We start from the raw sequence: 18835 nt of genomic DNA on the forward strand, positions 1-18835 counted from the left end.
TTGGTGCATATGCCCAGCAGTGGGATTGCTGGGTCATATGGCAGTTCTACTCCCAGGTTTATAAGGAATCTCCACACTGTTCTCCATAGTGGCTGTACTAGTTTACATTCCCACCAACAGTGTAAGAGGGTTCCCTTTTCTCCACACCCTCTCTAGCATTTACTGCTTGTAAACATTTGATAGTAGCCATTCTGACTGGCATGGAATGGTACTTCATTGTGGTCTTGATTTGCATTTCTCTAATAATGAGTGATGTTGAGCATATTTTCATGTGCTTGTTAACCATCTGTATGTCTTCTTTGGAGAAATGTCTGTTTAGTTCTTTGGCCCATTTTTAAATTGAGTCATTTATTTTTCTGTAATTGAGCTACAGGAGTTGCTTGTATATTTTTGAGATTAATTAACTGACAAAGGTCAGTTGCTTTGTTTGGCTGTCTTTTCACCTTGCTTATAGTTTCCATTGTTGTGCCAAAGCATTTAATTAGGTCCCATTTGTTTATTTTTGCTTTTATTTCTAATATTCTGGGAGGTGGGTCATAGAGGATCCTGCTGTGATTTATGTCGGAGAGTGTTTTGCCTATGTTTTCCTCTAGGAGTTTTATAGTTTCTGGCCTTACGTTTAGATCTTTAATCCATTTTGAGTTTATTTTTGTGTATGGTGTTAGAAAGTGTTCTAGTTTCATTTTTTTTACAAGTCATTGACCATTTTTCCCATCATTACTTGTTAAAAAGATTGTCTTTTCTCCATTGTATATTCTTGCCTCCTTTGTCAAAGATAAGGTGTCCATAGGTGCGTGGATTTATCTCTGGGTTTTCTATTTTATTCCATTGACCTATATATCTGTCTTTGTGCCAGTACCATACTGTCTTGATGACTGTGGCTTTGTAGTAGAGCTTGAAGTCAGGAAGGTTGATTCCTCCAGTTCCATTCTTCTTTCTCAAGATTGCTTTGGCTATTCGAGGTTTTTTGTGCTTCCATACAAATTGTGAAATTGTTTGTTCTAGCTCTGTGAAAAATCCTGTTGGTAGCTTGATAGGGATTGCATTGAATCTATAGATTGCTTTGGGTAGTATACTCATTTTCACTATATTGATTCTACCAATGCATGAACACAGTATATTTCTCCATCTATTTATGTCCTCTTTGATTTTTTTCACCAGTGTTTTATAGTTTTCTATATATAGGTCTTTTGTTTCTTCAGGTAGACATATTCCTAAATATTTTATTCTTTTCATTGCAGTGGTGATTAAGCCAGTTTTTTCACTCTCTTATTTCACTTTCATCAAGAGGTTCTTTAGTTTCTCTTCACTTTCTGCTATAAGGGTGGTGTCATCTGTATATCTGAGGTTATTGATATTTCTCCCGGCAATCTTGATTCCAGCTTGTGCTCCATCCAGCCTGGCATTTCACCTGATGTACTCTGCATTTAAGCTAAATAAGTAGGATGACCATATACAGCCTTGACATACTCCTTTCCCAATTTGGAACCAGTCTGTTTCACGCTTGGTTCTACGTGTTGCTTCTTGACCTGCATACGGATTTCTCAGAAGGCAGGTAAAGTAGTCTGGTATTCTTTTTTAAGAATTTTCCACAGTTTGTTGTGACCCACAGAGTCAAAGCCTAGTCAATAAAACAGAATTAGATATATAGTAAATTCTACTTAATGCTCTGTGGTGATCTAAAATGGTAAGGAAGTCCAAAAAAGAGGAGTTGTATGTTTACATATAGCTGATTCATTTTGCTGTACAGCAGACACTAACACAACATTCCAAAACAAATATACTCCAATAAAAATCAAAAGAGATCTTTAATCCATTTTGAATTTATTTTTGTGTGTGGTGTTAGAAAGTGATCTAGTTTCATTCTTTTACAAGTGGTTGACCAGTTTTCCCAGCACCACTTGTTAAAGAGATTGTCTTTACTCCATTGTATATTCTTGCCTCCTTTGTCAAAGATAAGGTGTCCATATGTGTGTGGATTTATCTCTGGGCTTTCTATTTTGTTCCATTGATCTATATGTCTGTCTTTGTGCCAGTACCATACTGTTTTGATGACTGTGGCTTTGTAGTAGAGCCTGAAGTCAGGCAAGTTGATTCCTCCAGTTCCATTCTTCTTTCTCAAGATTGCTTTGGCAATTCGAGGTTTTTTGTATTTCCATACGAATCTTGAAATTATTTGTTCTAGTTCTGTGAAAAATATGGCTGGTAGCTTGATAGGGATTGCATTGAATTTGTAAATTGCTTTGGGTAGTATACTCATTTTCACTATATTGATTCTTCCGATCCATGAGCATGGTATATTTCTCCATCTATTAGTGTCCTCTTTGATTTCTTTCATCAGTGTTTTATAGTTTTCTATATATAGGTCTTTAGTTTCTTTGGGTAGATATATTCCTAAGTATTTTATTCTTTTCGTTGCAATGGTGAATGGAATTGTTTCCTTAATTGCTTTTTCTACTTTCTCATTATTGGTGTATAGGAATGCAAGGGATTTCTGTGTGTTGATTTTATATCCTGCAACTTTACTATATTCATTGATGAGCTCTAGTAATTTTCTGGTGGAGTCTTTCGGGTTTTCCATGTAGAGGATCATGTCATCTGCAAACAGTGAGAGTTTTACTTCTTCTTTTCCAATTTGGATTCCTTTTATTTCTTTTTCTGCTCTGATTGCTGTGGCCAAAACTTCCAGAACTATGTTGAATAGTAGCGGTGAAAGTGGACACCCTTGTCTTGTTCCTGACTTTAGGGGAAATGCTTTCAATTTTTCACCATTGAGGATAATGTTTGCTGTGGGTTTGTCATATATAGCTTTTATTATGTTGAGGTATGTTCCTTCTATTCCTGCTTTCTGGAGAGTTTTTATCATAAATGGATGTTGAATTTTGTCAAAGGCCTTCTCTGCATCTATTGAGATAATCATATGGTTTTTATGGATTAAAGATCTAAATGTAAGACCAGAAACTATAAAACTCCTAGAGGAGAACATAGGCAAAACACTCTCAGACATAAATCACAGCAGGATCCTCTATGATCCACCTCCCAGAATTCTGGAAATAAAAGCAAAAATAAACAAATGGGATCTAATTAAAATTAAAAGCTTCTGCACAACAAAGGAAAATATCAGCAAGGTGAAAAGACAGCCTTCTGAATGGGAGAAAATAATAGCAAATGAAGCAACTGACAAACAACTAATCTCTAAAATATACAAGCAACTTATGCAGCTCAATTCCAGAAAAATAAACGACCCAATCAAAAAATGGGCCAAAGAACTAAATAGACATTTCTCCAAAGAAGACATACGGATGGCTAACAAACACATGAAAAGATGCTCAACATCACTCATTATCAGAGAAATGCAAATCAAAACCACAATGAGGTACCACTTCACACCAGTCAGAATGGCTGCGATCCAAAAATCTGCAAGCAATAAATGCTGGAGAGGGTGTGGAGAAAAGGGAACCCTCCTACACTGTTGGTGGGAATGCAAACTAGTACAGCCACTATGGAGAACAGTGTGGAGATTCCTTAAAAAATTGCAAATAGAACTCCCTTATGACCCAGCAATCCCACTGCTGGGCATATACACCGAGGAAACCAGAATTGAAAGAGACACATGTACCCCAATGTTCATCGCAGCACTGATTATAATAGCCAGGACATGGAAACAACCTAGATGTCCCTCAGCAGATGAATGGATAAGAAAGGTGTGGTACATATACACAATGGAGTATTACTCAGCCGTTAAAAAGAATTCATTTGAATCAGTTCTGATGAGATGGACGAAACTGGAGCCGATTATACAGAGTGAAGTAAGCCAGAAAGAAAAACACCAATACAGTATACTAACACATATATATGGAATTTAGAAAGATGGCAATGACGATCCTGTATGCAAGACAGGAAAAAAGACGCAGCTGTCTATAACGGACTTTTGGACTCAGAGGGAGAGGGAGAGGGTGGGATGATATGGGAGAATGGCATTCTATCATGTATACTATCATGTAAAATTGAATCGCTAGTCTATGTCTGACGCAGGATACAGCATGCTTGGGGCTGGTGCATGGGGATGACCCACAGAGATGTTATGGGGAGGGAGGTGGGAGGGGGGTTCATGTTTGGGAACACATGTAAGAATTAAAGATTTTAAAATTAAAAAAAAATAAAAAAAAAAATAAAGAAAAACTGAACCAAAAAAAAAAAATCAAAAGAGAGAGAGAGAGAGAGAAAAAAAAAATCTAACCTCATTGAAACAAAGAACCAGTGTTTCAAGAGCAACAAAAATTGTTTGGGTCTGCACTGCCTATGTTGGCTGCTGGAGTCTTTGTAGAGGGTGACATGGAAGGAACCAGGAAACCCAGCCTGGGCACTGTGTTGGGTAGACCACAGAGTTACATCACAGAAACCAATGGCAAGTAGAGGAGATGGTCATGAACAATAGATGCTAATTTATTTTTTATCTGCCTGACAGAATAGGTGCTCAAACTCTAAAATTAAGTACCAAAATAAAATATTTTTTAAATACCTGAATTTGTGAACTGATGGAGTTAAGTTTTGACCTTGAGAATAAGCCTTTCCTTGAACTTATTCCTTTTCCTTTCCCCTCATTGGCTTTTCAAGTTGTTTCCATTTGATCTTGCAATGCAGAGTCCATGCTGCTACACAAGGTGTGTTGTTGACAACATGGTTATATAAGCACAGCTTTTGGTCTGTGTTCAGACCCAGGATACAAACGTGCATACAGTGTGCTCATTTCTTACCATTAATAAAACCTGAAGCAATGTATAATATTTATCTTTTTGTTTCTTTTGTAAAATCACGTTTGGTTATCTTCTAAATTTTCTTAGATAAATATATATTTTGGTGCTGTAAATATTGGATTATTTAAAAATATTTCCATTAGGATAGTACTAATTTGATTAAAGAATGAGTTGAAGTGTATAAATTGGAGCATTAGGCCTTTTCAGTTATATTGTACCATAGAAGAACTTTCTTCTTTGGATTGTTAATTTTTATTGGCAAGAACAGAATTGTGTAAATGTCATCTTAAAAATACATTACGTGCATGAATGTCAAGCCTGTATTATTTTTTCCATATAGAAGAAAGTCTCATAAGAGTTACCTTCATTATAGATTCTCCAAGACAACTTGCAGCTGTCTGTGTGGATCCTTAAGAAATCTGCAAACTGAACATAAATTATTTGAAATAGTTTTACTGGCAGTTATACTGTGAAATCTTTGCCTTGACTGAAGCAATTGCTTTTTAAGCTAGTTGGATATATTTACTCCTTAAGACCAGTATGCTGCTAAGTTGCTTCAGTCGTGTCCGACTCTGTGTGACCCCATAGACGGCCTCTTACCAGGCTCCTCTGTCCCTGGGATTCTCCAGGCAAGAACACTGGAGTGGGGTGCCATTTCCTTCACCAATGCATGAAAGTGAAAAGTGAAAGTGAAGTTGCTCAGTTGTGTCTGACTCTTAGCGACCTCATGGACTGCAGCCCACCAGGCCCCCCCATCCATGGGATTTTCCAGGCAACAGTACTGGAGTGGGGTGCCATTACCTTCTCCCTAAGACCAGTATAATAACTCTTAAAAAATTGATCTATGCTTTTAAGTAGATATAAACAAATATGTATATGTGTGTGTGTGTGTGTGTGTTTACAGAAAATATTTCAGGATGATGCCAGGAATTTATAATTTCTTTAATATTTAATATATCATAAAATCATTATATGCTTACATGATGAAAATAATATTTTTTCTATTCTCCTATTGAACCAAATACAATACTGTATATAGTTTGAGTGCTTGGATCTAAAAAAATAAATGTGAGATCTCAATAGTAAAAGGCTTCAGATTTTCCACCATAGAATTAGTAAACTGTTTTATATAAATATAAAATTAAAATAATTAGACTCACTGGATTAATAGGAAAATATCTAACTACATTTTTGAGATGAATTAAAAAAAACCTGTGCAAATTAAATAGTCTGAAATGGAAGTCTCACACAATGTGTAGATAGCTCTATACAGAATAAACTTTGAAAATTGTCATTGATAACTGGTAATCTATGATCAGCAATAATTCCTGATCAGAGATTGATTGATCATTGCTAATTTCTGTTGAGAAGAACGGAGTGGCTATGCATTTAACCAAGGATGTATGTGTGTGTGTTCTTGGATATGTTTGTGTGTCTAAATTTCCCATTTTGGATTTTTCCAGGATGGTTATATTTTAAAATATTATCTCCCTTTATGCCCACAAGTTTATTCATATTTGTCAACCAATTTGTCTCAATTTTTAGTTTAGAAAAATGGTCATCACAGGCATCCAACCTCTAGGTAAACTTTGAGCCATCCTCTCTCCTAATATCAGACATCTGGTTAACACCTAGCATACAAATTAGCTGGAAGACATTCCCAAAGTGAAGCCTGTCACAGCACAGATGCAGAAGGTCAGATAAACATTTGATGCTTGGGTCAGGGGCATGTGCTGTGTGCCAGGGAGCAGAGAATCAATCATGGTGCCAGAAATGGGAATCTGGATCTAATCCAAACCACAGTGAACTCATTGGATACTACAGGGAGACAGGGCTCAGGAAGATTTTACTCTTATAACACACAATTTATCTGTGTTTAGGTTTTTAAACAGAACACTTTAAGCAACAGGCTTCAAAGCAGCACAATAGCAATGCAGGTCTTGTGTCACTTTGAAAAGTCACCTTATTTAACAATAAACACAAATTTGTAGATAAACAAAGCCCACCTATGATAAAGCTTGTGAGGCATTTAGGGAAGAAGAAAGTGCATGAAAATTAGAAAAAGTTGGAAAGTAAAGGTCTTTTACTCTTGGCATTTAGGATATGTGGAGCAATGTGTGATGCTGTATTAGTTTCCAGAGTGCTTTTTGTTGTCATCCTCTGTTATGGTGTGTGTATCCTCCAATACGTATCATGCATCACAGAGGAAATTATTGGTGGAAAAGTAGAGACAAACAAATAAGACATAATATTCTAATACCTTGGAAAATTATGTCCAGATCTGTATGGAGCATCTCAGAGAAGAGGTCTCATTCCAAACTCAAAATTTACTCTGAATCATTACAAGAATGCTCCTAGCCATTAAGAAACTTTTCAGTTTTTGTTAAGTGTTACAGCACGTTTACAGATGGTAAATAATTGTCAGTGGATCTATAAAAATTACAGAGCTTTATTTCTCAAAGCTTCTTCCTAAGAGACATAGAAATGTTATCAAGGCAACTATCAAATTTAAAGAAAAAGTTAGAATCATCTTTATGTAAGTTTTGCAGGCAAGAAATAAGCTGTTTAGTGGATATATATGAAATGCTACAAAACAAAAAGGTCTTAAAAACTGGAGATAGTTTTTAAGTTTTAAACACACACTGCCCTTTGTTTCATAACCAAACTCTAGTGCTGAGTTGGAAGCATAAATTAATTAGAAAAAAAAATGACCTGAAATAATATAAAGTCACAATCTTTCCTCAGAACCAGAGTCACTGAAACTTAGTACATTGTGTTCACTCTGGGATGCTTGCATGAAACTGACTTGCAAAATTTCTCAGATGGAAATAAAACACACATTGTTTTAAATATCAGTAGGACTAAATGGTTTCTTTAGATTTTAAATGAACATACTATGTACACCTAAAGACCAGATTGTAAATGTTTAATGTTCCTGTCAACTAGATTGAAGAAGAAGAGCTAAGGGGACTACTCTGTTGTTTTAAATGTATCCCTTTTATTTATATTTTTTCACAAAACTGGTAGACCATCTTTCATTTGTTTACAGTATATCCTGATGAATGTTCCAATAATATAAGTAGGAAAGGATGCCAGGTCTTAATGTGTTGATGTGAAGTCCACATCCAGGACCATATCTCAGACAAGAGCTTTTATATGAAGACATGATTTACTGATGAAGAATTGATTATCTATTATACATTAAAAAAAAAAACTGTTTCAATACATCATTAAATAAACTCAAATAATGTACATGAGAATCCCTTTAATAATAGCTTTCATTTTATAAAGAGCATTTTTACTATGAAACTGGTTTTTAATAAAATGGATTTAAATATCAATATATCTTCCAATAATGCTAGATAGTATATTGATGTGAGAAGTACTCAAACAAAGATTGTTTATAATGAAATCATCATAGGTAGAAAACTAGTACTATAAATTGTTTGCCAAAGAAAGGTAGATTATCAAGTACCCTACATTTGCATATTTGGTTTGATTTTCCCCATTTTTCCTCATAGAAATCCTCTGAAGTACAAATTAGAGTTGATGTTTTACAGATTTTAGGTTATGGGTCCATAACCTGCAGAGTCTCTTGCAGAATCCAATCAAACGACTGAAATAGGATACACTGAATGGTTTAACAGCAAATGCCTCAGTTAGTGATAAACAGTGCAGGTAGTCTACACATAAGACTCTTAATAACATTTGTAAATGCAGATACTTTCTCGTGTCTGTTTATCATGGATGACCAGTCCCAACCAATTAGTTTTGTACTTCAATATTTTAAATCAATTCTATGTCCTACAGCTGCTTATTCCAGGCACTTTATTCTTCTGACAATTCCTTGAATCTGCCAAACCTGATGTTTCTCTGCCCACCTTGTTCTCTCTGCCTAGGACACTGTTTCACCCAAGGGGTTTACACACAATTAACCACCAGAAGCATAACAAAGGGCCAACTCATCCCCTCATCTTGCCTGAGTTTTCTTTTATATTCTACCGAGAAGGTAACGACACCCTACTCCAGTACTCTTGCCTGGAAAATCCCATGGACGAAGGAGCCTGGAAAAGCTGGAAAGCTGCAGTCCATGGGGTTGCTGAGGGTCTGACATGACTGAGTGCCTTCACTTTCACTTTTCACTTTCATGCATTGGAGAAGGAAATGGCAACCCACTCCAGTGTTCTTGCCTGGAGAATCCCAGGGATGGGGGAGCCTGGTGGGCTGCTGTCTGTGGGCTGCTGTCTGTGGGGTCACACAGAGTCAGACACAGCTGAAGTGACTTAGTAGTAGTAGTAGTCACTTCCGAAGGTCTCCCCTAATAATTACATATATTTGTTTATGTATTCAAAATCTGCTCATTTCTCTCTAAAATATGTTTACCACTATATTTGAGGATGAGATCGTTTCTCTCCATTTGGGATCAGAGATTGTCATGGATTTTAAGCACCCAGATGGTATGACAGTGCCAGTTATACTGCCTTGACGGAGTTTGCTGGTGATGACAAGGGAATCTAGATACCTTTGTGTTAGGGACCAAACGACGGTCTCTAGGACCTGAGTCATGTTTACCAGAAAGAGACAGGATATGTGCTCATCCTGCCTGGCCAATCATGTAACGCCAGCTACTCCTGTAACTGAGACAAAGAACTGCCTGTATATAAGCCGCCATACTCCTTTGTTCGGGGCTCTTGTCGGATTCCCTTGTGTGGGATGAGACTTGCGCCCTAGCGCGCTAGGAATAAACAAACTCCCTTCATGCGTTTGCAATACTGAAGTGGACTTGCTCTCTCGGTCGGTTCGGAGATACGGGCTCGGAGCATAACATCTGGGGGCTCGTCCGGGATCTCCGTCCTGCCAGGGAGAACAACTCTCCTGGTAAAAGGGAGTAACCTCGTTAGGAGATAAGAGCTCTGAGCACTGGTGCTAATGTTGCAGAAGCCCAGATTAAGTCCAGGGCCCAGTATCGTACTGGGGAGGCATCTGGCTGTAAAGTGCAGAGGCAAGTCCAGCGTAAGGCTGGGGCCCGGTTTCGTGCTGGGGAGGCAGCTGACTCTGGTTACTGGATTAAGTCCAGCATAAGGCTGGGGCCTACTTTTGTGCTGGGGAGGCAGCTGGCTCTGTGAACATCCTGCAGGTAAGATTGAGTGCATTGTCAGTGGCCGCCTTGTGTTTGTTATCTGTTTGTCTATTTGTGGTGTCTGTGCTGCTCTTTGTGTGCTCTGTTGGCTCCCAGTGTACTTTTCTGTGATCATGGGACAAACAACTTCTACTCCTTTATCTCTTATGATTAACCACCTCTCTGATTTCAAGTCTAGAGCTCAGAATCTTTCGTTACTGGTAAAGAAGAGCAAACTGGTGACTTTCTGTTCCGCCGAGTGGCCCACCTTTGACGTCGGATGGCCACAAGAGGGAACCTTCAATCCCCAAATTATCGAGGCAGTTAAAGAGAGGGTGCTTACTCCTAGTCCTGCCGGGCACCCAGATCAGACTCCCTACATTCTGGTCTGGCAGGATCTAGTGAGAAACCCGCCAGAATGGCTTAGACCCTTTGTTCTCGCTCCTCCTAAACCTCCCCGTCCCTCTTCCCCAACTCCAACCTCACCAAGCCCACAGGTGCTAGTCATGAAGGCTTCTGAAGAAAAAGAAGGAAAAAAGGATGAGAATCGACCAAAGCCGGTCTTCCAAGAATCTTCTCTGTATCCTAATCTGATAGATCTGGAGACCGAATTGTTCCCACCCCCGTATGCGGATCCACATCCGCCCTTACTTCCACAGGTTCCACAGGTTTCATTGGGAGAAGCCAAGAGGAGAACCGAGCCTTCAGCTCATCCCAGAGAAGGGGGCCCCTCCCAGGGAACTCGGGGAAGAACAAGAGAAATGGCCAGCATAGCGGAAGAAGACCCAGAAGTCCCCTCCTCCACCGTTCACGCGTTTCCGGTCTGGGCGGGACCAGCCAGAGAGGGTGGAGAGCAGACATATCAGTATTGGCCCTTCTCCACTAGTGATTTGTACAATTGGAAAACCCAGACTCCCTCCTTCTCTGAAAAACCGCAGGGTCTTATTGATCTTTTAGAGTCTATCCTTTTTACTCACAATCCCACTTGGGATGATTGTCAGCAACTGTTACAGGTGCTTTTCACTACAGAGGAGCGCTAGCGATTCCTGTCAGAAGCTTGGAAAAATGTGCCAGGGGTGGATGGGAGGCCCGCAATACAGCCTAACCTTATTGAGGAGGGATTCCCCTTGGTGCGACCCAACTGGGACTTCGAACACGCTGAAGGTAGGGAGCGTCTCTGAGTGTACCATCAGACTCTTATGGCCGGCCTTAGAGCAGCCGCCAGGAAGCCAACTAATTTGGCCAAAATAAATTCAGTGAGGCAGGAACCAAATGAGAGCCCAGCAGCCTTCCTTGAAAGGATAATGGAAGCTTTTAGAAAGTATACCCCTATGGACCCACAGGCAGATGAGTCACGAGCGTCAGTTATGTTAGCATTTGTAAATCAAGCAGCCCCCGATATTGGAAAAAAGTTACAAAAGATAGAGAGGTTAAATGAACAATCCTCGCAAGATCTAGTGAGGGCAGCCGAGAGAGTTTTTAATCATAGAGAGACCCCAGAAGAGAGAGAGGACCGCATTAGAAGAGAAGAAAGAGAATTTAGAGCTGAAGAAAACTGTAAAAATCGAAAAGAGCTGGCCCAGATATTTTTTGCTGGGGTTGAAAACAAAAACAGGTTCCAGAAAGGGAAAAAACTGGACTCAAAAACTGAAGAAAAAACGACAAGGCATAAGCTTGAGAAAAACCAATGTGCGTTTTGTAAAGAGTTTGGACATTGGAAAGATAAATGGCCCAAGAAAAATCTAAAAGAGGGGCCCAAGAACCCAAAGAACAAGACTCCCTCTCCAGACAGTCATATCCTCTACGTGGGTGAGGATAGCGAGTAGGGGGGTCAGGGCTCGAAGCCCCTCCCCGAGTCCTGGGTAACTATAAATGTGGAGGGGAAACTGGTTGGCTTCATGGTGGACACGGGAGCCCAATACTCAGTCTTAAACCAAAAAGATGGACCCATGTCTAAAAAAAGTAGCTGGGTGCAGGGAGCAACCAGAACTAAATGATCTGGATGGACTACAAAATGGCATGTGAACTTGGGGGCCCACCAGGTAATCCATTCTTTTCTGGTGATACCTGAGTGTCCAGCGCCCTTGTTGGGAAGGGATTTACTGTCTAAAGTAAATGCCCAAATTCATTTCGACCACGGACAAGTGTCAGTTTTAGATGGGACCAGGCATCCTCTTCAGGTCTTGTCTCTGGCATTAAAAGATGAATACAGACTCTACTTGCCAGAGGCCCCAGTGACAATAAGCCCCGAAGTACAACCATGGGTTCAAAGATACACTCAGGCCTGGGCTGAAACTGCAGTAATGGGACTAGCCAAACAGAGGCCCCCTATCATTGTGGAACTGAAAGCCAGTGCTTCCCCGGTGAGGGTACGACAGTATCCCATGAGTCAAGAGGCTCGACAAGGAATTACTCCTCATATACAACTCCTCATAGACACTGGGGTCCTAAAAAGGTGCCGGTCCCCATGGAACACTCCGCTGTTGCCTGTGAAAAAGCCTGGGGGAACTGATTTTAGACCGGTTCAAGATCTACAAGAAGTCAACAAACGGGTGAATGATATTCATTCTATGGTTCCTAACCCTTATACATTGCTAAGCAACTTGCCTCCAAACTACATTTGGTACACTGTTTTAGATTTAAAAGATGCCTTTTTCAGTTTGCCTCTTGCCCCCGCAAGCCAAGAGATCTTTGCCTTCGAATGGCAGGAAGACGGTGGTCAGACTCCTGTGCAGCTGACATGGACTCGCTTACCATAGGGTTTCAAAAACTCACCCACGTTATTTAATGAGGCCCTGGACGAAGACCTCCATGAGTATTGGGTTGAACACCCTACCATTGTTTTATTACAATATGTTGATGACCTTATGCTGGCAGCGGCTACAGAGAAAGAGTGCCAAGAGGCAACAGGTGACCTTCTCCAAACCTTGGGGACTTTAGGTTACAGGGCTAGTGCCAAAAAGGCCCAGATTGCCAAGAAAGAGGTTACATACCTCGGTTATAAGATAAAACAGGGCCAGAGGTGGCTAACACAGGCTATGAAAGAAACCATCCTCCAGATCCCTGAGCCGGCTCACCCTAGACAAGTGAGAGAATTTCTGGGAACTGTGGGATATTGCCGGTTATGGATCTTGGGGTTTGCAGAAAAGGCCAGGCCCCTATATGAAGGGACCAAAGAAAACAAGGACTGGAAGTGGACTGAGCCAATGAAAGAGGCCTTCCAAGAGCTCAGGTGAGCCTTGCTAGAAGCTCCTGCCCTTGCCCTCCCTGATCCATCTAAGCCTTTTCAATTATTTGTAGATGAAAAGCGGGGGATAGGAAAAGGGGTACTAACACAGAGATGGGGGCCATGGAAGCGACCTGTAGCTTACCTTTCCAAGAGACTGGACCCAGTGGCAGCCGGATGGCCACCTTGCCTCCCTATCATTGTGGCCACCACGCTCTTAGTCCACGATGCTGATAAACTGACTTATGGACAGAGACTCTTGGTCTACACTCCTCATGCCATAGAGAGAGTTTTAAAGCAACCCCCAGGTAAATGGATTTCTAATGCCCGCTTGACGCACCATCAGGCCTTGCTACTTGACACCCCACGGATTCATTTCCAAATGCCCTGCACTCTAAATCCGGCCACTCTTTTGCCCAATCCGGGGGAAAATAGCCCCCTCCATGATTGTGATGAGATACTGGCCGGGGTAACAGCAATGCGAAAGGACTTAACCGATACTCCACTGGAGAACAGTGAGCTAAAATGGTTCACAGATGGCAGCAGTTATGTAAAAGATGGACAGAGATGGGCAGGAGCCGCAGTAGTAGATGACTCTGGACAGACGATATGGGCAGAGGCCCTTCCCCTGGATACCTCAGCACAAAAGGCAGAGTTAATTGCCCTGATACAAGCATTAGAGAGAGCCAAAGGAAAAAGAATAACTATTTTCATTGACAGTCGCTATGCTTTTGGCATGGTACACATCCAGGGCCCGATATATCAGGAATGGGGGCTTTTGACAGCTGAAGGAAAATAAATTAAAAACTTGCCTGAAATCCGTAGACTTTTTAAGAGGCTGTACAGATGCCTCGGGCTGTGTCAATAGTACACGTACCTGGACATCAGAAGGGTGACAGCCCCACGGCACGAGAGAATCGTGCCGCAGACCTGGCAGCTCGAAAAGTAGCTGATGAAGATTTCATCACCCCTGTGTTGGTGATTGGACTTCCACCTCCAGGTATAGGAACTCTGCCCCCAACCCCTGAGTATTCATCCACAGACCTTGCTTGGATCCAAAAACACACCAACCTTCAAAAAGATGAAGATGGATGGTACCGAGACTTGGACGGCTACCTGATACTCCCTGCTCAGTTGGGACGGCAACTATGTGAGCATTTGCACTTGTCTACTCATCTGGGAGAAAAGAAGACTCTGATGCTCTTTCAAACTGCGCGCCTGCGGTTTCCCCGGCACCAGACAACTGTAAAGAACATAGTGCATGCTTGTAAGGTGTGTCAACAGATGAGGCCAGGAAAAGGACAACATGCAGGACTGAGGTATCGGGGAAAAGCACCAGGGCAACACTGGGAAATGGATTTCACTGAAGTAAGGCCAGGCAAGTATGGTTACCAGTACTTGTTAGTGTTGGTGGATACCTTCTCAGGGTGGGTAAAAGCTTTTCCTACAAAGGGAGAAACCGCGATGATAGTGGCAAAAAAGATTTTAGAAGAAATAGTTCCCAGGTTTGGCCTGCCAGTGACCATCGGCTCTGATAATGGACCTGCTTTTGTGAGTCAAATAGTTCAGAGCCTTGCCTTAGCCCTGGGGACTAAATGGAAGTTACATTGTGAATACAGTCCACAGAGCTCAAGGCAAGTAGAAAGAATGAATCGGACTCTAAAAGAAACTTTAACTAAATTGGCTATAGAGACTGGCGGGGACTGGGTGACCCTCCTTCCCTTCGCCCTCTTCCGTGAGCGTAATACTCCTTATCAACTTAATCTGATCCCATTTGAAATTGTGTATGGGAGACCTCCCCCTGTATGTCCAATATTTGAAGGAAAGAAACTACCGCCTCCCACGTTGGGGCAATTCCAAGAGGCCTTGATAGCCTTAAGCAAGGTGCACTCTCGTGCCTGGAAACTGCTCCGGGAAATATATGTGGGTCAAAATAAGGGAAATATTCCCTCACATGACATTGGCCCAGGAGACTGGGTATGGGTCAAAAGGCACCAAACCAAGGCACTAGAACCCAAATGGAAGGGTCCTTATGTTGTTCTTCTTACCACCCCAACTGCCCTAAAGGTCGACGGTATCGGGCCTTGGGTGCATTGCAACCACGTACGCCCAGCTGCTTCAGCAGAGCAGGAAGACGCTAAGAAAAAATGGGAAGCATCTCTGTACCCGTCCAACCCCCTGAGGCTAAAGCTTCGAAGGCATCAACAGGACCAGGACAACTCGGCTGGGCCGTCTTGTGGGTGACCCAGTTACTCTGCTCCGGAGTTGCCAGCGTGAACCCGCATCAACCCGTCAAAATCACCTGGAAGCTGCAAAATGGACTAACACGAGAGGTGCTAAACTCCACTACCGCAATACATCCACCAAACACATGGTGGCCAGACTTGCACTTTGACCTTAAGCCGATGGTAAATGTGCCTTGGGCTAGGGGTTATCTCCGAGAACAAGGGTTCTGGGCATGCCCAGGTGCACCCAGACATGACTGGAAGACCTGTGGGGGGACACAAGACTCTTATTGTAAAACTTGGGATTGTGTTACTTCTAATGATGGACCTCGGCGCTGGGAAGTAGGAAATCGAGATTTACTTAATTTTTCATTTGCCAAGCCCCTCCCTAGGGTCCTCGGAGATCCAACTTTTAGCTGTGAAAGTTGCAATTATGCACAAGTCAGAATAAGGTTCAATCCAGAAAAAAGCAAAAAAGAGGGGACCTGGATCTCTGGCCTATCTTGGGGGCTACAGACGAGGGAATCAGGAGGGTTTGGGATTGATGGAAAAGGGATTATAGTAGTGAGCCAGGTCTTAGAGCCAATTCTTGTACACAGTATTGGGCCCAACAAAGTAGAAAAGCTGGCTGTAACCCCCCCTACCTAACGACTTCCATGCCAACATCTTTGGCAGTGAGCCCCGAAGCAGAAGTGCTCGCTGAAATAGATCCCCTATGGAAGCTGATTAGGGCAGCTTATGCCACCCTGAATCAGACCCATCCTGAGGCAACTAAATCTTGTTGGTTATGTTACAACTTAATTCCCCCTTATTATGAAGCAGTAGGCCTCAATGCCTCTTATGACTGGGCCAACAGCACCGATCCTCCTCAATGTCATTTGGGGGACTGAAAGGTGGGTCTGATGATAAAAGAGGTATGGGGAAAGGGCTTATGCATGGGCACAGTGTTACCAGCAAAGTCTCCACTTTGTGTGCATGTCGTCGAGCCTGATGATTTGCCTGTAGCTAAATGGTTAATACCTCAAATGGGGGGATGGTGGGTCTGTTCACACACGGGGCTAACTCCATGCCTGCATAGCTCAATCTTTGACCCCAAAGAAGAATTCTGTGTTATGGTGGCTGTCGTGCCAAAGATTCTGTACCAACCAGAGAAAGCAATATATGATTATTGGGCCCAGAAATTAACTCTAAATCCTCCAAAAAGAACTTATAAAGTTAAGAGGGAACCTCTTACCGCCATAACCATAGCAACTATGTTCGGTCTTGGAATAGCCGGGGCTGGAACCGGAATAACAGCTCTGTCCCTGCAAAGCCAAGGATTTAACTCCCTGAGAGCGGCCAGAGATGAAGACATTACCCGTATAGAATAATCTATTAGTCATTTAGAATCGTCTCTAACTTCTCTATCTGAAGTAGTTCTGCAAAACAGGAGGGGATTAGATCTGCTCTTTCTGCAACAAGGGGGACTCTGTGCTGCCCTAGGAGAAGAGTGCTGTTTCTATGCGGATCATACAGGAATAGTTAGAGAATCTATGGCCAAAGTGAGAGAAGGACTAGCCCAACGTAAACGAGAACATGAGGCTCAGCAGGGATGGTTTGAATCTTGGTTTCAACAATCCCCTTGGCTGACTACCTTAATCTCCACCTTGCTAGGACCCCTGCTAGTACTTTTGCTAATGCTTACCTTCGGCCCATGTATTATCAATAGACTTGTAGCCTTTGTAAAGGAACGCATAAATACAGTACAGCTGTTTGTGCTTCGACAACAATATCAAACTGTGTCTCAGGACAGAGAGGAAGATTCCTCTATATGATCTAAGGACAGGGGGGAATGTTAGGGACCAAACGACGGTCTCTAGGACCTGAGTCATGTTTACCAGAAAGAGACAGGATATGCGCTCATCCTGCCTGGCCAATCATGTAACGCCAGCTACTCCTGTAACTGAGACAAAGAACTGCCTGTATATAAGCCACCATACTCCTTTGTTCGGGGCTCTTGTTGGATTCCCTTGTGTGGGATGAGACTTGGGCCCTAGCGCGCTAGGAATAAACAAACTCCCTTCATGCATTTGCAGTACTGTGGTGGACTTGCTCTCTCGGTCATTTCGGAGATACAGGCTCGGAGCATAACACTTTGGCCCCATGGAATCACACCCACAAAATTTGATACTGTTCAAGCATCCCAGGGTCACAAAAGTGGAGTTATCACCAGTGATGTTGAAGACTTGACTTTAAATAAGAGGGGAATACGGACATCATTTACATTTAGAAAGTGAAACAAACACCTTGTAATTGTAGTTACACTTTGGTCTGTGATAGCAGATGAAGGAGACTCCTGCATCATTTCCAGAGAGTGATAAAGAAGCCTTATAACTGGAGCAAGATTATGTCCATCAGGTTTATGAAGAAATTGCTAGGCACTTCAGCAGCATGAGACACCCCTCTTGGCCACATATAGTAGAGTTTTTGAAAGCTTTGCCAAGTGGTTCATTAGTTGCTGATATTGGATGTGGAAATGGAAGGTATCTTGGCATCAGTGAGGAGTTATATATGATTGGCTGTGATCATAGCCAAAACCTTGTGGACATTTGTAGAGAGAGGCAATATTAGGGCTTTGTCTGTGATGCTTTGGCAGTACCAGTCCTCAGTGGATCTTGTGACGCTTGCATTTCCATTGCTGTTATTCACCATTTTGCTACAGCAGAGCGTAGAGTGGCAGCTCTCCAAGAACTTGTTTGACTCGTAAGACCTGGTGGGAAGGCACTCATCTGTGTTTGGACTATGGAGCAAGAATATAATAAGAAGTCCAAGTATCTTAGAGAAAACAGAACTAGTCAAGGCATGACAGAAGGAATCAGCAATGATACATCAGTGCAAGAGTTGCTTGTGAAGCAGTTGCCTATTGTAGGCAATCAAGACTCAGCCCATTCTGTCTCCTCCATAAATGACTTTCAAGATAGAGAATGTAATTCAAGGAATGTTGCTAATTCCAAGTTGCCTATTCATACTAACAGGACTTCTTTTCATTCTCAAGACTTACTGGCTCCCTGGCACTTTAAGGGAAATCCTGATAAGGACAAGTGTGTTGAGACATTTGGTCCATTAGGATCCCGTGACCCAGGTCCTGTGTTTCATCGTTATTACCATGTGTTTTGTGAGGGAGGATTGGAAGCTGCCTGCCAGACTTTGAGTAATATCAGCATACTGTAAAGTTACTATAATCAGGGTAACTGGTGTGTAATTCTTCAAAAGGTCTGATTATCTCTATGAACATATTATATATAGGGAAGATGTGCTCAATTTTTTAAAATGAGATTAAATTACCTATATTTTTTAATTAAAGAGAAAATGTGTGGAAAAGTTTCAAAGAAGAGTGCCTGGGAGAAATTTGAAAGTAGAGACTAGTTAGGATATATTCAGTCTACTACTGCTGCTGCTGCTGCTAAGTCGCTTCAGTCATGTCCGACTCTGTGCGACCCCATAGATGGCAGCCCACCAGGCTCCCCCG

General features: G+C 41.9%; 1 pseudogene; it reads left to right on the forward strand.

The window, feature by feature from the left end:
* Positions 1–9132: 9132 nt before the first annotated feature.
* Positions 9133–18585, forward strand: LOC128055638 (alkylated DNA repair protein alkB homolog 8-like; annotated as a pseudogene).
* The last annotated feature ends 250 nt before the right edge of the window (positions 18586–18835 follow it).

The sequence above is a fragment of the Budorcas taxicolor genome, chromosome 11 (genome assembly GCF_023091745.1).
Source record: "Budorcas taxicolor isolate Tak-1 chromosome 11, Takin1.1, whole genome shotgun sequence".
Classification (NCBI taxonomy): domain Eukaryota; kingdom Metazoa; phylum Chordata; class Mammalia; order Artiodactyla; family Bovidae; genus Budorcas; species Budorcas taxicolor.